Raw genomic sequence first — 19,507 nt, 5'->3', positions numbered from 1 at the left:
TAAAGTTATTGCATCTCCTTTCGTTTATTCCGTAGGTGAAATTCCCATTTATGTTAAATTTATTTCTTAGAATCATCATTCCTTTCTGAAATTGATGAACAAAGATTAATGTCTTGCATTTAAATCCTATACCCACTAAATAATGACTGGTTTATGGTGACACAATTAACCATACAGCATAACATGACAGAAAACGTAATATGTCCAAGACATTGACAGTGTTCGGATGCGAAAAAATGTACACAGAATAATACAATGCAGTAGCAAAAAAAAAATGTGAAACAGTCACGATGTTGAGATGTCATAAGGCAAAAAAAAAATGTCAAAGTCGACTGGTGTGTGTTATATCTTAACTATTTCATAGTGCATACAAACAAAACTGGAGTACAGTCATATACACAAAAAAATGGAAAATGTGCACGGTCTGATGTGTAACGACAAGAAAAGCGACCTGCTAACCTTACCTTGCCGGGCACTTGCCAAGAAAAAAAATACGATAATCATCAATAAGTAGTCACATAAATATAATTGCAGAAATAGTCGTAAATGTGTAAATTCATCTGGAAAAATATGCACGGTCTGATGTGTAACGACAAGAAGAGCGACCTGCTAACCTTACCTTGCCGGGCACTTGCCAAGAAAAAAAATACGATAATCATCAATAAGTAGTCACATAAATATAATTGCAGAAATAGTCGTAAATGTGTAAATTCATCTGGAAAAATATGCACGGTCTGATGTGTAACGACAAGAAGAGCGACCTGCTAACCTTACCTTTTAATTTGCTGGATAAATAGTGTGTACGTACTAATATCTTCTGTCCAACGTGAAAGTCGCGGCGTGTACAAACCTGTTTTTGCTGTCTTCTCCGGCGCTCTGCGGCACGTTTGATGTTGTTCAGCGCAATGTCAATTATTTCGTGGTGTCGTAGGCGACGATTTTTGGGGAATTCTATTAATTCTTTAATTTTGTTCGGTGGTTCAACGTTTTTCAGTATAACAGTCGGAGATAGCATAGTGGATTCATTTGGAATGGAATTAATTACATCTTGGAATGAGAGTATGTGTGTATCCCAATCAATATGTCTTTTGTGGCAGTATATTCTGCACAGCTTACCAATTTCCTTCATTAATCTTTCACAAGGGTTCGAAGAAGCGTGGTACTTGGATATATAGATCGGAGAAATGTTTCTAGCTCGTAACATGCGTGTCCATACACTACTACGAAATTGAGATCCATTATCAGAAATTACTTTCATTACATGCCCTACATGAAATAGAAAATGTTTTACAAATGCTTTCGAAACAGTTTTAGCAGTAGCTTTGCGTAACGGAGTGAAAGTAACAAATTTTGAAGTGAGCTCAACAGCGACAAAAATGTAGCAAAAACCTCTGTTAGTTCTCGGAATCGGACCAAAAATATCTACTGCGGCCATGTGTCTTAATCTCACAGGTATAATGGGATATAAAGGAGGAATATGTGAAGTGGTGTCTGATTTAGCTTTCTGGCAAATTTTACAAGACGCTAAAACTCGTCGTATACGTTTTTCCATGTTGGTAAAATAACAGTTCTGTCTCAGTATAAGAAAACATTTTCGTGCTCCGTAATGTGCGTAACTTAAATGAGTGTACCAAATTAGTTTGTTAACCAGTTCGTCAGGAATGCATAATAACCAAATGTTGCTGTCAGGATGAGAGCGGCGAAACAGAATGTCATTGCGTACAGTGTAGTGGTTCCTAATCGTAACATTTTTCCTATCTTGCCAAAGGTGTTTAATTTCTTTCCACACATTGTCCTTATTTTGTTCTTGTGCTATGTCCTGTAATGACGATGAAATAAAATTTTCAAATGCAACCTGCTCAATGTACATGACACTGAAATTTGCTTTGCAGAAGTTGGTTGCTACGTCTTGCTGATTGTTACTGAGAGAACGCGATAGTGCGTCTGCTATAACATTTTGCGTACCGGGAATGTGAACTATTGTAAAATTAAATTCCTGTAAATATAGTTTCCATCTGCTTAACCTGTCGTGAGTGAATTTAGCTGAAAGTAAAAATTGTATCGCTCTATGGTCTGTGTAGACGGTGGTATGTCTGCCGTAAAGAAAGTGCCTAAATCTCGTGAAAGCCCATACAACACATAATGTTTCAAGTTCTGTGACGGAATAATTTCGTTCAGCAGGTGACAAAATGCGACTTGCAAATGCGATGTTTTTAATTACTGTAGAACCATCTTCTTCAATTTCCTGGAAAATGTGTACGCCTAAAGCGGTGTTAGAACTGTCGGTGGCAATGGAAAAATTTCTAGTAAGATCTGGGTGCGATAATAGTGGAGCATTCAACAAAGCATGTTTCAAATAACATTCTCGTGAACAAAATTCTGCGTGTCAAAAGTAATGTTTGCGTTACTGTAATATGCAATCTGTGCTGTATCTGGTTAAATTCTGACGTACGTGCTATTATTTACGGGAGGATGTTGTGGCATATCCACTATATGAACTGCTCTGTTATTTCTTATTGACCTGTTACGCTATAGATGACACCTATTGTCTGTTTCATTCATCATAATATGTTGTCGCTGATGTTGTTGCTGCTCATAAGATCGACTGTTATTAAATGTACGCTGAAAATTGTGCTCATTATTTTTACGTCTGTCGTAATAGTCATTCCTATACGGTGTATTGCGATAGGAATTGAAATAGTGTGTTGTCTGTACGTAGTTATTTCTTTGCTGCCATGCGTTACTATTTGTTGGAGCTGGGACTATACGTGCACGCGGCGAAACATTAAAGTTTGGTTGACCTTGTAGACTGCATTGTTGGTTACGTATGCTAAGCGGTTGACTTTCATGCTATTGTGGTGAAAAACATCTATTGTTACCAAAAAATGCGTTTGCTGTTAATTTTACTTTTACACATACTGATGATTACGATTTTATCTGTAATTAAAATTACGGCGGTAGTTGTCATTACGGGAGTGCCTACTGAAAATTGTCACATTCGGTAAAAGTTTGTCACATCGGATATTCATTACATGTTTCTTAATACTACAAAGAGCAATAGTTAAAGAGCAGTTTGGATAGATATAAAGGATAGTAGAAGAGAAGGCAGCAGTGCAGAAAACTAAAGATGAAACAGCACTACTACAGCTCGGGGCCCTATGCTCGCTACGGCACATATTCATTAAAGCGTAATGAATCCCCTGAGGTCATTTACGCACTGCAAATAAATTTTAGCTTTTGTGTTACAGGCAATAGCGGTAAAATTTCAAAGGCAAATTGTTGTATTCGTGCTAATTCAAATTTCTTCATTACAGGCAATGCTGTTGTAAATACAAAAATAAATTGTCGCATCTGGTTCAAAGCTAGTTTCTCCATTACCGATAATAGCGGTGAATGTACAAAGATAAATTGTCGTATACAGTGCAAATCGTGTATCTGTGTTCTGTCATTATTAAATTCTTTACATTTGCTTACAAATGCAAATTGCTCGAAATCTACGTTCTCGTCACTCAGTTTGATAACACGTTCAGGTTTGTGTGTGAATCTGTTCGTCTGTGTCATTTCGGATTTCAAGTTGCGTAGCTTTTCAGATTTTAAGTCGCGTGGCTTTTCGGATTTTAAGTCGCGTAGTTGCTGTAAATTGCTCACATTATACACGCTGCGTGAGTCTGACAAATGTTCATAAAGTGGCGTCTGTTGTGGTATGTTATTAACTGACATGTTTTTCATCTCTGTTACTTCTTGTTGTAAATTTGATAACTTCCGACGTAACGTGTTGTTAGATGAATCGATTTCATTAATTGTCAGCTGTAAATTTTGAAATTCAGGTGTTTGGATAAAAGAAACCGGTGCAGTATCGTCTGATTTATTGTCATTAGTATTTTCGATAACATCAATACGACTGGCCAATTCATCACATTTTTCAGTCAGTATTTTAACCTGATCATCGGTTTTAGAATCAGACGCATTAATCTGTTTTTGCAACTTGCGCGTAGTTTCGCTCAGTTTTTTAACATCAGCTTTGATGACATCGCAATCCTGTGTTAGATCTAGTTGTTCGAATCTATCTGTCACTGTTTGAATATTTACTGTGTGTGTATCCGTTTTTGCTTTAAGATCAGAAATTTCATCCCGTAATTCCGCGTTCAATTGTTCTATGGTATTAATCTTGTCGGACACTGTAGTAATATTATTGTCTACATACGTCTTCGCTTTCGCGAATATTTTACGTTTGTCCTCTTGTCTTTGTGCAGTGATTGTTTCCATGACTTGTCGTTTTACTTTGTTTTGATCTTGAATAAATCTGCGGAAACGCGTATCACTGTTCTGTATGTGCTGACTAAAGCGCTCGTTAATCTGAGTGTTCTGCTGTTCGAATTTCGCGTCTATCTTTGCGTCCATAGTGCGCGAAAGTTCTACCGTCATTGCTCTAAACTCGTCCCGTAATTGTGCAGCTTTTTCAGAGCATTGTTTAGCGACTCCGCTAATTTCGTCTCTGAGTGTTTCTGTTGCGGCTGTTTGCATTTCTCTTAATTCTTGCGCAACAGACTTAATTTCTTCGCTATTTTTTTGAGAACAAGCCTCAATTTCCACGCGCAACTGTTCCTTAGTGTCATGGCACTGCGCGGCAACGTCTCTAATTTGTTCACAAAGCTGTCTGTTATCTTCCCTAAGTTGTTTGAAATTTTCACTCTGTTGTTTGATCTGCTCATTATTTTGTAGCAATATTGCCATAATTTGACCCAATGTAACATTATCTACTCCATTCTCTGTACTATTTGACGGTGTATTTGCAATTGTCCCGCTTTGTGTGACCATTTGGTCATTTTGCAACTTACAAAAAGGATTACCAGTCGGATGTACACTGTCAGACATTATTTCGGAATTAAATGAATCTGTCCTACTTTGTATATCCTGTTCATTTTCATTAGACAAATTTGTCTGTACATTACTTGGATTTTCTAAATCGGCTGTGTTAAGCTCGGCAGCGCTCATTACTATAGAGCATTCTGCGTCATCAATTGTCGTCAAGTTAACAGACGAGACAATTGAGTTCGTTTGTTCATCATTAAGGTGAAAGTCATCATTAGTGGTTGGAATGCACTGATTGTTAGTGAACGCAGGATTGTCATCATTACGTTGCGTATCACAATTACTATCGGTCACGTTGTTTAAGTCGGTAATTTCATTCACAATACTTCGCGATACACTATTCACAGTCTTTCGCGGCATTTTTACAATAGTCAAAATTTTTCACAAAGCAAATAAGCACAATGCAAAAGCAACACACAAATACAACAAAGCAGCAAATTGCCGTTGACCTGTAGAAAGAAAGTCACAATATTATTAAAAGCGTTGCGCCAAATCCTAATTATCTAAGCAAATAAGAGCAGATATCTGACTGTCGCTCAAAAGACTCTCAACGAAATACGATCCTGGACTGGGTGTCGCCAAGTGTAACCTCCCCACCGTAATTTTTTAAAAGAAAGATAAAGCAATACTTAATAGAAATGGGAGCCAAGTGTAACCTCCCCACAAAAATTTTAAAAGAAAATAACGATACTAATTAGAAATGCTGATGGACATGGCTCTATGCGTAACCTGCCCACAATCAAATGTACTGACAATGGCAACAAATGTGAAATTCGCAATCTGACTCAATTATAAATCCTTCAAAAAATTAAAGTCCATTCAGTGACAAGAAAATTCAATTAAACCGAAATATCGGTCTTTGGCCCTGTGTAAAAACAATCAGAATTAAAGTCTTACCTCAGAATAAATGGATGTCACATATCTGCTCTTGTTGTTGCGCACCACTTGGAGGAACTGCATTGCAAATAATAATATTCTCCTTTTTTTTTTGTAATTCTAGTGAAATTTTTCTTCAAAAAGAAGTGGAATGAAATGGGAAGTGCAACGAGATCTTTAGTTCAAAAAAAATTAAACTTTTGAAAAAATGCTTTTGAAATAAAAAATTATTATTGGGAGACTTGTTGGAGAATAATTACAATAAATAAAATTTTTCATTATCTAATGATTATATTAATTAACAGTATACCTTATTCCTCATCTTGACCATTGTTGCCGACCGCCTACATCACACAACCGCACTGGGCTGCTACTACTGACCGACCGCTCTGCATGACGACTACAGACTGAGTACTGCTCTCAACTAGACAGAGCTACAGACTCGCAACGACTGATTGACTGCTACTCTGCATAGCGACAACTAACTCGCAAAGACTACTACTGACTGAGAACCGCTCGCAACACTCGCGCGGTCAAGCGCATACTCTCTGGTCACAGATGCTACAATGCCTCGCCATCGCTGCTGCGTTACATACGTGTTCCAAAACAAACAATGTTCCTTCCGAAGAAAATCAACTGTATTTCCTAGGATTATACAGGACAACAACAAAAATAAACATATTTCAAGAGAATTTCTCGTGGAAATGAAATATAGCCGGTTCTAGAAGACCCCCGTTAAGCATCCAAGAGTTAAATATGAGAGTGATTTTCCACAAAACATTGCAGGAAATTAAAAAAATCGATTAAAAAATTACGGAAGTGTCTTTGTCGAAGACACGGTACGTACTACTGTCAACGATATAGCAAACACTGTACTCGCGTAATTGACACAAAATACAATGCATACAGTTTCTGTCAAGGAACTCGTCTAGATTTTTTTTTTTTTTGGTCAAGCGTGAGTAGAGAGTATAAACTTAGCTTGCTGACTGTAATTTCATAGAAGCAGTAGCTGAAAATCCATGTGTATCATCAGTCAACAACCTTGTAGGGCCATTTGTTCATACTATACGGGAAAATATCACATGTCGTCTAGTACGTTTCCATTCTACCGGGTAGTCCTGTTTTCCACTGGACGTGTTTTCATAATCTCAGTTTCCCTGTAATTTCTCAGAACGAATTTTCTGTTGTATAGCATTAAAATTCATATCTGTTCTTTTGTTCCAGGTTGCACCAGAGGTACGAGAGTTGGACTGTGCGCCGTGCTCAGTGGGTAAGTGCGTGTAGCTGCACCTATCTGGCTGTTAGATATTATACTGGTCTTGTCGCAATACAATGTAATTACAACTAGATGATAACCGATTTCACGTCACTAGCAACCATCCTCGTATATATTGAATCAAACAGAAAAATTGCCTTTCAGTTAATGCGAAACGCTTGTAACAACAGCTAACTATGCTGTGACCAGCGTTTTAATCCTTCATTCCGCACTTATTTTAAAACACCATTTTTTAAAAATTGTTCAAGGCTATTAAAAAAAATAATACAGTCTTAAATTGACAAAATCTTTTTTATGTTAATAGAAAACTGTGAGAAACTTATCATATTCACTGTTACGTGACACTTTGCACTTACGCAGAAGCGTGTGAAAATCATACCATTAATAAACGTCTATTAAGTATAAAAACTGTATTTTAAATACCAGATGAACAGTATATATGACAGAATTAATGGTACTATCGAAAACGGACGGATGGCACGTGGCTTTAGATACTATAGAATGCAAAAAAGCAGTTTTTATCTTTTTTTCGTTGTGGATGACGAACTGCAATTTAAACTGGCGATTTATCTGGCAATAAATATGCAACCAGTGGCTTTTTTAAAATATTTATTCAACCATGAACATGTTTTCCAGACAATGAAGGCTCATCATCAGATGAAGTAGATAGTGTCGGAACTTCCATGCGGCTTTTCGCGGATGATGCTGTAGTATACAGAGAAGTTGCAGCATTAGAAAATTGCAGCGAAATGCAAGATGATCTGCAGCGGATAGGCACTTGGTGCAGGGAGTGGCAACTGACCCTTAACAAAGACAAATTTAATGTATTGCGAATACATAGAAAGAAGAATCCTTTATAATATGATTATATGATAGCGGAACAAACACAGGTAGCAGTTACTTCTGTAAAATATCTGGGAGTATGCGTACAGAACGGTTTGAAGTGGAATGATCATATAAAATTAATTGTTGGTAAGGTGGATGCCAGGTTGAGATTCATTGGGAGAGTCCTTATAAAATGTAGTCCATCAACAAAGGAGGTGGCTTACAAAATACTCGTTAGGCCTACACATGAGTATTTCTCACCAGTGTGGGATCTGTACCAGACCGCGTTGACAGAAGAGATAGAGAAGATCCAAAGAAGAGCGGTGCGTTTCGTCACAGGTTTATTTGGTAAGCGTGATAGCGTTACGGAGATGTTTAGCAAACTCAAGTGGCAGACTCTGCAAGAGAGGCGCTCTGCATCGCGATGTAGCTTGCTGTCCAGGTTTCGAGAGGGTGCGTTTCTGGATGAAGTATCGAATATATTGCTTCCCCCTACTTATACCTCCCGAGGAGGTCACGAATGTAAAATTAGAGAGATTCGAGCGCGCATGGAGGTTTTCCGGCAGTCGTTCTTCCCGCGAACCATACGCGACTGGAACAGGAAAGGGAGGTAATGACAGTCGCACGTAAAGTGCCCTCCGCCACACACCGTTGGGTGGCTTGCGGAGTATAAATGTAGATGTAGATGAAGGTGTTACAAGAACGTAATGTTGTGGACCAAATGTAGTCATATGCAGTGCTGATGCGGCTGGCGGAAATGAGGGAAATTTAGCAATCGGTGACGAAACTTCACGAACCCGGAAGTCTTTCATGCTTTAGGTATTTACAGTGCACTGCCTTCTGGTATCCATATCAGATAGCTTCTTATAGCGTACATTATTAAGCTTCGTACACAAATATACACAGTATTTAGCTGCACTTGGTTTTACACTGACTCACAGAAAGTAAACACTGGATGTTTTTACAAGGAATATGGTCATGATAGATATCCATCATATATAGTGGCTCGAAAACATGTTCATGGTTGAACAAAGAGTTAAAAAAGCGACTGGTTGCATATTTATTACTAGATAAACCGCCGGTTTTTGTCTTTATTTAAACATAAGGTATGGCCGTTGCAGTTGGGGCGTTTGCACATTATTCAGTCCTCGTTCTACACCGGCTAGTGATCAAAGGAATCTAATCTTATATTCTTTGGAAGTAACGATGTTCCCCGGTGTTTACGCCCGTTGATCTCTATTTGGTCTGTGCTGCGTGGTCTACTGCGCTATTTTGCTCCAGAACCAATCTGGTAAAGATCATGAGCCAATTTAGTTCTAAACTTCTGGTTCATTGGCATGTCTGCTGTTGTTCCTTCAGTGAGTAGCCTTCTGTAGAGAATCGATGAAATTTATTACAATCATATAAATCACATGGAGAATCAAACATAAATGATATCGTTTGGACTTAATCTTTTCATTACATCTGGCAAGGGTCTACATAATAAATCTACATTTCCCATATGTGAGTCGTAAATAGAAACTACAGCAGTACATTCTGTCATTCTGCATTCTCTCTTCTTCCTGTCAAACATTTTCATTGCAGATTTTCGCAGCTCGCCGACAGAAGTAGACAGAAAATAGACGATATATTGTCAATACAAAATCGAGGAAATTTCCGCTTTGCCAACGTTATTAATGTGTTCCTCAGAATACAAGCACTTTCGTATTCTGTTCCTTTGAATCGTTCCCACAAAATGAATAGCCAGCTTGAATAGGCATACAACCAGATCTAGAGAGTTCTGTCAAAATAGATCCTGGATTTCTGGTCGTATGGAATTCCGTTAAGAAATGAATCACAACGTTTCCAAATGCTGCCATATCTGGTTCATTATGAAACGAAGCACTGTACATTTTCCTTTTTTTCAAATGATTCGATTTTTATGTAGCTTTGAGTGATTTTAGAAACTTTTAGTATATCAGCAACAAGTTATATTGTTATTTTTATTGTTTTGTATGGTTTATAGACCAGATTAGCATGTATTCTTGGTTTTCAAATGGTCTATTGAAGTGTCCATTGAAATTTCAATACACACACCTTGTGTGTGGTTTGTCGAGTGGTAATACGTTAGTAGAGAGCCGTGGAAGATTTTTCGTTGTGTGCTCTCGAGTCTGTTGAAAGTCGCCGTGTTTATTTGCAGGTTCGTTTCGCAATCTCCCCAGCGTCCTTCCAACTCCAGGTCGACGTTGTGTATCTGAAACTGAATGACTAGAAAGAGCAATATTTACGTTCGAGTCTCACGTAATTATTTATCAGAGATGTGCAGTCGTTTATTTGTAAGCGAAACACAACTTCTGCTCTTGCTATCGAGTTGTAACATGTAATATTCACAAATTCCCTTCGTCTTTATAAGAGCAAGAACAAAATCAGAGTTATTTACACTCAACAACAGACACAATAAAAATCAGAGATAATGCAATGATAACATTTACTTTTCTTATGGAAGGAGAAACGTCTTTGGTTCCTACGCACAGCACAGTATCTGATAGTTATTTCCGTAATAATATATGATTTTACAAAGTTCATTATCATCATCCTGCATAAATTATTTGAATTATATGTACTATCAGTAATATAAGGCTCGCTACCACTATCTGCTGATTTCAGAACATTTACAGTTATAGTAGTATCTTCAACCGAATCGTCAAATCAAAGCCGTTTTCACCTTCAGACAGACAATCTAGGGCCATGAATAAATCTACTTGAGTCATCACTTTACGTCATCTATGTTCAAAATACGCCAATCACAACACTCGAACCAGCATGAGAAAGTAGAAGAAGGCATAATGAAGGAAACATTAATTTGTTATTTTTTGAGTTTGGGTAGCAACATTACTGCACTGCACATATGCAAATAATATTGATTCATGTAGTACTTCCGTATTTATTAGCAGAAATAAAAGCTGAACTGAACAGTATACTGTGGGAAGGCTATGGAAGCATGATACATCTTTTGCGTTCAATTCTTCCTCGCGAGTACCAACAATCACCATCAAAAGAGGGCAGAAAGCGCCAGACACGGAGCAGCATACTTCGTCACGCCGTGAGCTCAGTAACTCGTTCTAGCTTTAGATCCTTTTCAACCATCTTCATAGAGCAACACTGCTCATCTGTAAAATCCAGTTTTCAGTGTTAAACGTCAAGGACACCGATGAAAAGAGAACTGAAGCTTTGCTTTTCACATCTACAAAGCAGCGCAGTGATGTTGAAACGTCCCCTTCGAAAAATTAATGAATTACTGTGCTGATAAACCTCTTACGTTATTTGATTTGCAAACAGCTAAACAGAACTGAACGTACTCGCACATTTCTCTCTTTACTTATTCTGATCAACACTAAACTGACACACAATATTTTTAGCGCAACGCAGTCTGACATTCAACAATCCCTACAAAAGAATGGCCCTGACTAACAATAACCTATAACTTTCATGAAGCGCTTACCTCACAAAAATCTTCGTTACTCGAACTATTGCAATACAGGTAGCGACAATACTGCCAACTAAATAAAAGATTCTAACTACTGAAGGCACTAACTACTGATAGGCATAGTTAGCAAATGAAAGATTTTGATAGAGAACAAACAATTTATTTACCTTAATAATGTTCAAAAGTCATCGTATATATATCATTTCATGATATCCAATATTAGAAATTTACTCTTTCTGACGGACACACGTCCAGATCGTCCGCTCTCAAAATTCTGCCATCTCTCCCCCCACATCCACCACTGCTGGCGGCTCACCTCCAACTGCACAACGCTACGCGCTGTTCACATCCAACTCCCCAACACTACAATAGCAAATTCCAACAATGCAAACCAGCCATAGACTGCACAATAGCAAATATTTCAACAATGCAAACCAGCCACAGACTTCACACAGCACAGTCAGTGATTTTCATATAGAGCGCTACGTGGCGTTACCAACAAAAAACCTAAACAGCCTACTTACAATGTGTTAATTCTGACAAGCTACGCTTAGTACCCATGTTGTGATTTACACTGTACTTGGCGTACAAGGGCGCCAAAACCCGGGGCAAGGGGGATCCGCCCCCCCCCCCCTCCCCAATAGCTCTTAAGGAAAAGAAAATAAAACATTGCAGCCAGGTGACTTTCTTTCAAGAAAATGATTAGAAGTCGGTATTACGTAGGTTTTTAATAGGGTCGCAACTGCAACTTTTATATGGCTACTTATAAGTCGCTATTCGCCTTCAAAAATTTTAAAAATACACCTTACCCCAAGTCGTTATTCACAGTTTTTAATGTATTAATACTTTCATGAAAAGTGTATATTTTTTAAATATTGTTAGGTTGTTTTCGACGTTAAATGAAAGGTAATTTTTCTGTTTGTTTCCATACTCCTGAAGATGGTTGCTAGTGAACCTAAATCGCTCATCATCTAATTGTAATCACATTTTATTGCGATCAGTACTATTAAAAGCTACAAACATTGATTCCAGCTCATGGTCTAGCGATTAGTTTCGCTGGCTCCAGATCGCGCGGTCCAGGGTTCCATTCCTGCTGGGTTCTAAGATTTTCTTCGCCTTATGAATGAAAATGCGCACATTGTGTAAATACAAACAAATACAAATGCAAAACCCAATACAAGTACAAAGCTGACCTACATTACTCTAGTCCTAGTTTTATTATTGACACTGGTCTTTTTCTGCAGTTTTTGCATGGTATCTTTCACAGTGTTCATTGCACAGTTAACGTACGCAGTCTTTATTCGGATTGTGAAATCTCTTGTTTTGGCAAAACTTGTGGTGGAACCCACGTGTTGCATATCGTGTTGCCACGTTGTCGTAGTTCGTAATTTGCCTTTTTTCACTCTTCTGTTATGACAGCGCCGGTTGGAAGTCGTTTCAGGTAAGAGTTGTGTTTTTCTGTGAGTATTTGGCGTGTGCTTTCCCTGGCCGTGGTGTAGGGCAGGATTCTGATGTCTTCTATGAAGAAGCTTTTTGTGTTTAAGACGTAAACCAGTGTCTACATCTACGTAGATACTCCCCAATCCACCATACGGTGCGTGGCGGAGGGTACCTCGTACCACAACTAGCATCTTCTCTCCCTGTTCCACTCCCAACAACAGAACGAGGGAAAAATGACTGCCTATATGCCTCTGTACGAGCCCTAATCTCTCTTATCTTATCTTTGTGGTCTTTCCGCGAAATATAAGTTGGCGGCAGTAAAATTGTACTGCAGTCAGCCTCAAACGCTGGTTCTCTAAATTTCCTCAGTAGCGATTCACGAAAAGAACGCCGCCTTTTCTCTAGAGACTCCCACCCCAGTTCCTGAAGCATTTCCGTAAAACTCGCGTGATTATCAAACCTACCAGTAACAAATCTAGCAGCCCGCCTCTGAATTGCTTCTATGCCCTCCCTCAACCCGACCTGATAGGGATCCCAAACGCTCGAGCAGTACTCAAGAATCGGTCGTATTAGTGTTTTATAAGCGATCTCTTTTACAGATGAACCACATATTCCCAAAATTCTACCAATGAACCGAAGACGACTATCCGCCTTGACCACAACTGCCATTACATGCTTGTCCCACTTCATATCGCTCTGCAATGTTACGCCCAAATATTTAATCGACGTGACTGTGTCAAGCGCTACACTACTAATGGAGTATTCAAACATTACAGGATTTTTTTTCCTATTCATCTGCATTAATTTACATTTATCTATATTTATGGTTAGCTGCCATTCATTACACCAATGACAAATCCTATCCAAATAATCTTGTATCCTCCTTCAGTCACTCAACGACCACACCTTCCCGTACACCACAGCATCATCAGCAAACAGCCGCACATTGCTATCCACCCGGTCCAAAAGATCATTTATGTAGATAGAAAACAACAGTGGACCTAACACACTTCCCTGGAGCACTCCAGATGATCCCCTCACCTCCGATGAACACTCACCATCGAGGACAACGTACTGGGTTCTATTACTTAAGAAGTCTTCGAGCCACTCACATATTTGGGAACTAATCCCATATGCTCGTACCTTAGTTAGGAGTCTGCAGTGGGGCACCGAGTCAAACGCTTTCCGGAAGTCGAGGAATATGGCGTCCGTCTGATACCCTTCATCCATGGTTCGCAAGTTATCATGTCAAGTTCAGTGTAGAAGGCGCTGTCCTGTCAACGCCCAAGATTCGTTTCATATAGCGGGATTTGACTAGTGTTACTAAGCCACTGACTTCCAGTTTGTCTAAAATTATGTAGATCCTGTAAGTCGCTACTGGTGCTATGACCGTTTTAAGTAGTGCCTTCGTCGTTTTTATTGAGATTTTTTCAGGCCGTTGGATGTTGTAAATTGCTTTTATTGCTGCTGTTGCTCTTTCTTTCACATATGTGTTAAATAACATCAGTGCTGTTTTTAGAGTGACTGCCATATTTGTACTTTTCTACTACTTCTAGTGTTTGTCAGTTTAGCACCTTTTGTAGCTCTTCTTTGTCTTCTGAACCTGTTACCATGCCATCCGCATAAAGCAGGTTTGCCATTCGTCCCAATATATCGGGACCGTCGCCGTAATGGACCTTCTTGTCGCGACATTGGCAACAGCCCTGCCGCATTGGATACACCGGTGCCCGTGAGATCACCGAAGTTAAGCTGTGTCTGGCGTGATCGGCACTTGGATGGGTGACCATCCAGGCCGCCATGCGCTGTTGCCATTTTTCGGGGTGCACTCAGCCTCTTGATGCCAATTGAGGAGCTACTCGACCGAATAGAAGCGGCTTCGGTCATGAATACCATCATAACGACCTGGAGAGCGGTATGCTGACCATACGCCCCTCCTATCCGCATCCTCCACTGAGGATGACGGCGGTCGGATGGTCCCGATGGGCCACGTAGCCTATAGACGGAGTGGTTTTGTCCCGACATTCCGACCAGACATAATTTAGTCCAAACTTTGGAAAATGCTGTTACAAGCTTGGCTCAAGTACTGAAGTGGCGCCATCTGTTACCGCAACATGGTTCGAATGGCTCTGAGCACTATGGGACTTAACTTCTAAGGTCATCAGTCCCCGAGAACTTAGAACTACTTAAACCTGACTAACCTAAGGACATCACACACATCCATGCCCGAGGCAGGATTCGAACCTGCGACCGTAGCGGTCGCGCGGTTCCAGACTACCGCAACATGTAAATGCACCCTCAGTTACTTTTATTTATGTCAACAAGTTTATATTGACGAGGTCGCCTAACAATTTTTTGACGCCAAAGACAGACCACCTAAAATAATTACAGATTTTTTCAGTAGTCCGACCAGTGAAATTTACTTCATGTTCCTGCAATCAAACTTGGCTCTGTTTGAAAAAAATACTAAAAAGGCATGGAGAAGAATACAGTCTCGGTAATTCTGATAAGAAATACATTATGAGATTTTCACTCTGCAGCGGAGTGTGCTCTGATATGAAACTTCCTGGCAGATTAAAACTGTGTGCCGGACCGAGACTCGAACTCGGGACCTTTGCCTTTCGCGGGCAAGTGCTCTACCGTCTTCACAGCTTTACTTCTGCCAGTACCTCGTCTCCTACCTTCCAAACTTCACGGGGTGTGAGTCGTGCTTGGGTAGCTCAGTTGGTAGAGCACTTGCCCGCGAAAGGCAAAGGTCCCGAGTTCGAGTCTCGGTCTGGCACACAGTTTTAATCTACAAGGAAGTTTCATATCAGTGCACACTCCGCTGCAGAGTGAAAATCTCATTCTGGAAACATCCCCAAGGCTGTGGCTAAGCCATGTCTCCGCAATATCCTTTCTTTCAGGAGTGCTAGTTCTGCAAGGTTCGCAGGAGAGCTTCTATAAAGTTTGGAAGGTAGGAGACGAGGTACTGGCAGAAGTGAAGCTGTGAGGACGGGGCGTGAGTCGTGCTTGGGTAGCTCAGTGGGTAGAGCACTTGCCCGCGAAAGGCAAAGGTCCCGAATTCGAGTCTCGGTCCGGCACACAGTTTTAATCTGCGAGAAAGTTTCAAGAAATACATTGATCAGCATTCAAAAATGTCTGAATGAAAGGAAGAAGTTTTATTGGCGTGCAAACCAAGATGAATTTGAACAAATTAAAGAATGAGAATCCTAAGAAATAATTAATATGATTAAGAAATTTGAGGAAGATACAATGGCTTTCTACACCATAGCATTTGATTACTTAGAGGAATTAGCTATTTCTTCTAACAGATATCAAGCATTTGAGTGGATGACGCTCTACGAAACCCCAGATTGGGTGACGACTGAAAATATTGTTATATACCTCACTAAAAATAGTGTGAAGATTCCATGAATGGAATTCTAAATACTTCCTGGAAGAAAGGTGAATTTATTTTTTAAGGAAACCGAAAATCCTGAATGCAAACGACAATTGTTAAAATTATGCGACTATTTCTTTTCTAATCCCGCACGCGACGCCAGGGTAGAAAGAGTATTTTCGCTGATGTCGGCCCACTGGACTGAAGAAAGAAATCAACTGCTGCCAGAAACAATGGAATCAATCTTACAGTACCAGTTTAACTACAAGCTGACTTCCACGCAGTTTTATAAATACATAAAAGGGAAAAAGAACTTGCTGAAAACTTGCCGAAAAATATCGTGCCGCAATAGGTTCCATGTAATTGCGTTATAAATAAAAAGTAATTATATTAAGTAAATCTGTTACTTAATTTCGACGCCCCCGTCTGAGAGTGTCCCGACGAGGTCCCAGCTAGAAATGGCAACCCTTAGTATGAGTGTTGCTGAGCTGTCCACAATGATCTTCGTGGTGTCTGCTGTCAACATGTTGAACAGTGTCGGATTGATCGGGTGTTTGTGCTGTCGTAATTCTTTAATCTCATCTTTATTGATGCGCGAGTCGACGAAGCGATACAGATTGCTGTGTACGTTACGACGTCAGGCTGTACAAATTTATTTGACTGTTAGCTAAGCTCATTTCGTTGGCACATTTGTAAAAGATATAACGTTTTCAGTTATGTGTCATAAGGCAACATACACCTCAACAAACAAGAAGTAATGTAAAATGTGTCAAATAAAATAGAGAGCTGAAGGAAATTAGGAAACTATGGAAAGCTTCTATACCACCTAAGTCTACTGTCGATGACACTGTGGGAACTTAGAACCATTGATTCTACCCCTCCCCTCCCCCCTACCCAATAATATCGCTGCCTTACTGCAGGAAGAGCAACTGTCTCTTTGCCAGATCAGTTCTCTGTAGTACACGCTCTATGCTACACGCATTGCGTATACGCTGCAAGAATAAAAGTATTCATAGTAAGTGACGGAAGTACGAGTGATTATTTACCATCTTAATTACCACATCCGCTCCCCACTACCTACAACACAATGTGATGTCAGTAAATCTCAATGCAGACACACATAATGGCTCACATGTATTGCACTTGTCAATAAAAAATAACAAAATACACACGTCATCATTTCGTTTCTTGTTGCACTATCAGACGGAGTAATCATCAGAGTGTCATATTTTATTCATGTTTTTGTAACATTATATTGAAACTCCAATTAGGCATAAAACGACGTTACATCTGCTATGATCATTACCTTATTCTCTAGCCTGGAAGATAAGGTTCTTTAGTACCTGATGTACGAAACTCGTACACTAACTTCACAAAAACATCATGTTGTTGAAAGTGGCATGTAAATAAGGAAAGATGAAAGCTAACCTTCTAGAGAGTAAAATAATGCTCGCAGTACATATAAGTATAGTACAGTAGTCGAATTAAGTCGGGTGATACTGAGGGAATTAGATTAGGAAATGAGACACTTAAAGTAGTACATGAGTTTTGCTATTTGGGGAGCAAAATAACTGATGATGGTCGAAGTAGAGAGGATATAAAATGTAGACTGGCAATAGCAACGAAAGTGTTTCTGAAGAAGAGAAATTTGTTAATATCGAGTATAGACTTAAGTGTCAGGAAGTCGTTTCTGGAAGTATTGTATGGAGTGTAGCCATGTATGGAAGTGAAACGTGGACGATAAATAGTTTAGACAAGAAGAGAATAGAAGCTTTCGAAATGTGGTGCTACAGAAGAATGCTGAAGATTAGATGGGTAGATCACATAACTAATGAGGAGGTATTGAATAGAATTGGGGAGAAGAGGAGTTTGTGGCACAATTTGACAAGAAGAAGGGACCGGTTGGTAGGACATGTTCTGAGGCATCAAGGGATCACAAATTTGGCATTGGAGGGCAGCGTGGAGGGTAAAAATCGTAGAGGGAGACCAAGAGATGAATACGCTAATCAGATTCAGAAGGATGTAGATTGCAGTAAGTACTGGGAGATAAAAGAAGCTTGCACAGCATAGAGTAGCATGGAGAGCTGCATCAAACCAGTCTCAGGACTGAAGACCACCACCACAACAACAACAACAACATATAAAAACATTTGTACGACTTCCTGTCATTGCAATAATTGTTGCGTAAAGCATGTACATTCTAGACCCGAACAAAATATCGCCGAGTGATAATGTCACAAATCTGGTGAAACATAATCAGGCAATTATAATATTAGTTCTTTGTACAATCAAGCAGGACCACAGACTAATGTATAGAGTGTCACACTCTTTCTTGGGATACCGTTCGACAGGTGGAACAACACTAGCGCTCAAAGCCGTTCGAAAGTACTCACATGCGTCATAGGGAAAGTATTTGTCTTTCATTATTTTCTACTTAATTAACAATATAGTTTTTATATTTATTCGTTCCCATCCGTTGGTAAAAAAGAGTTACGAATTATCGTGAAATACATTTAAAAACAGCCGAATTACACTGATAATTCCTCGACTTGCGCCATAGGGTGGTGTGGTTTCGGGTTCCGCTGGATAGGTCAGGAGTCCACTACACGCAACAAGCGGCTACACGGGTAGCAGGGGTTGTGTGGCGTGGGCTGGGCGGTTTTTTAGGTTAGATGGCCTTGGGCAAGCACAGAAAGGGCAACAGCCTCAACGGGTACGGGGCAAAGTCAGGACATGCGGGGACCAAGCAGCAATCGGTATTGTAATTGTCAACTGTCGAAGCTGCGTTGGTAAAGTACCAGAACTTCAAGCGCTGATAGAAAGCACCGAAGCTGAAATCGTTATAGGTACAGAAAGCTGGCTTAAGCCAGAGATAAATTCTGCCGAAATTTTTACAAAGGTACAGACGGTGTTTAGAAAGGATAGACTGCATGCAACCGGTGGTGGAGTGTTCGTCGCTGTTAGTAGTAGTTTATCCTGTAGTGAAGTAGAAGTGGATAGTTCCTGTGAATTATTATGGGTGGAGGTTACACTCAACAACCGAACTAGGTTAATAATTGGCTCCTTTTACCGACCTCCCGACCCAGCAGTATTAGTGGCAGAACAACTGAGAGAAAATTTGGAATACATTTCACATAAATTTTCTCAGCATGTTATAGTCTTAGGTGGAGATTTCAATTTACCAGATATAGACTGGGACATTCAGATGTTTAGGACGGGTGGTAGGGACAGAGCATCGAGTGACATTATACTGAGTGCACTATCCGAAAATTACCTCGAGCAATTAAACAGAGAACCGACTCGTGGAGATAACATCTTGGACCTACTGATAACAAACAGACCCGAACTTTTCGACTCTGTAGGTACAGAACAG

General features: G+C 39.7%; 1 protein-coding gene across 1 annotated transcript in view; it reads left to right on the top strand.

Moving 5' to 3' along the window:
- LOC124552229 (peroxidase-like) overlaps positions 1 to 19,507 on the top strand; it is a 339,571-nt gene that overhangs the window by 224,017 nt on the left and 96,047 nt on the right. Inside the window, exon 4 of the mRNA XM_047126501.1 lies at positions 6,973 to 7,018. The gene's annotated coding sequence lies outside the window, so the exon portion shown is untranslated. The remainder of the gene's footprint in view (positions 1 to 6,972; positions 7,019 to 19,507) is intronic.

This window comes from Schistocerca americana, chromosome 10, assembly GCF_021461395.2.
Source record: "Schistocerca americana isolate TAMUIC-IGC-003095 chromosome 10, iqSchAmer2.1, whole genome shotgun sequence".
Classification (NCBI taxonomy): domain Eukaryota; kingdom Metazoa; phylum Arthropoda; class Insecta; order Orthoptera; family Acrididae; genus Schistocerca; species Schistocerca americana.
Note: the sequence above shows the minus strand (reverse complement) of the source record. Positions and strands in the feature narration are given on the sequence as shown.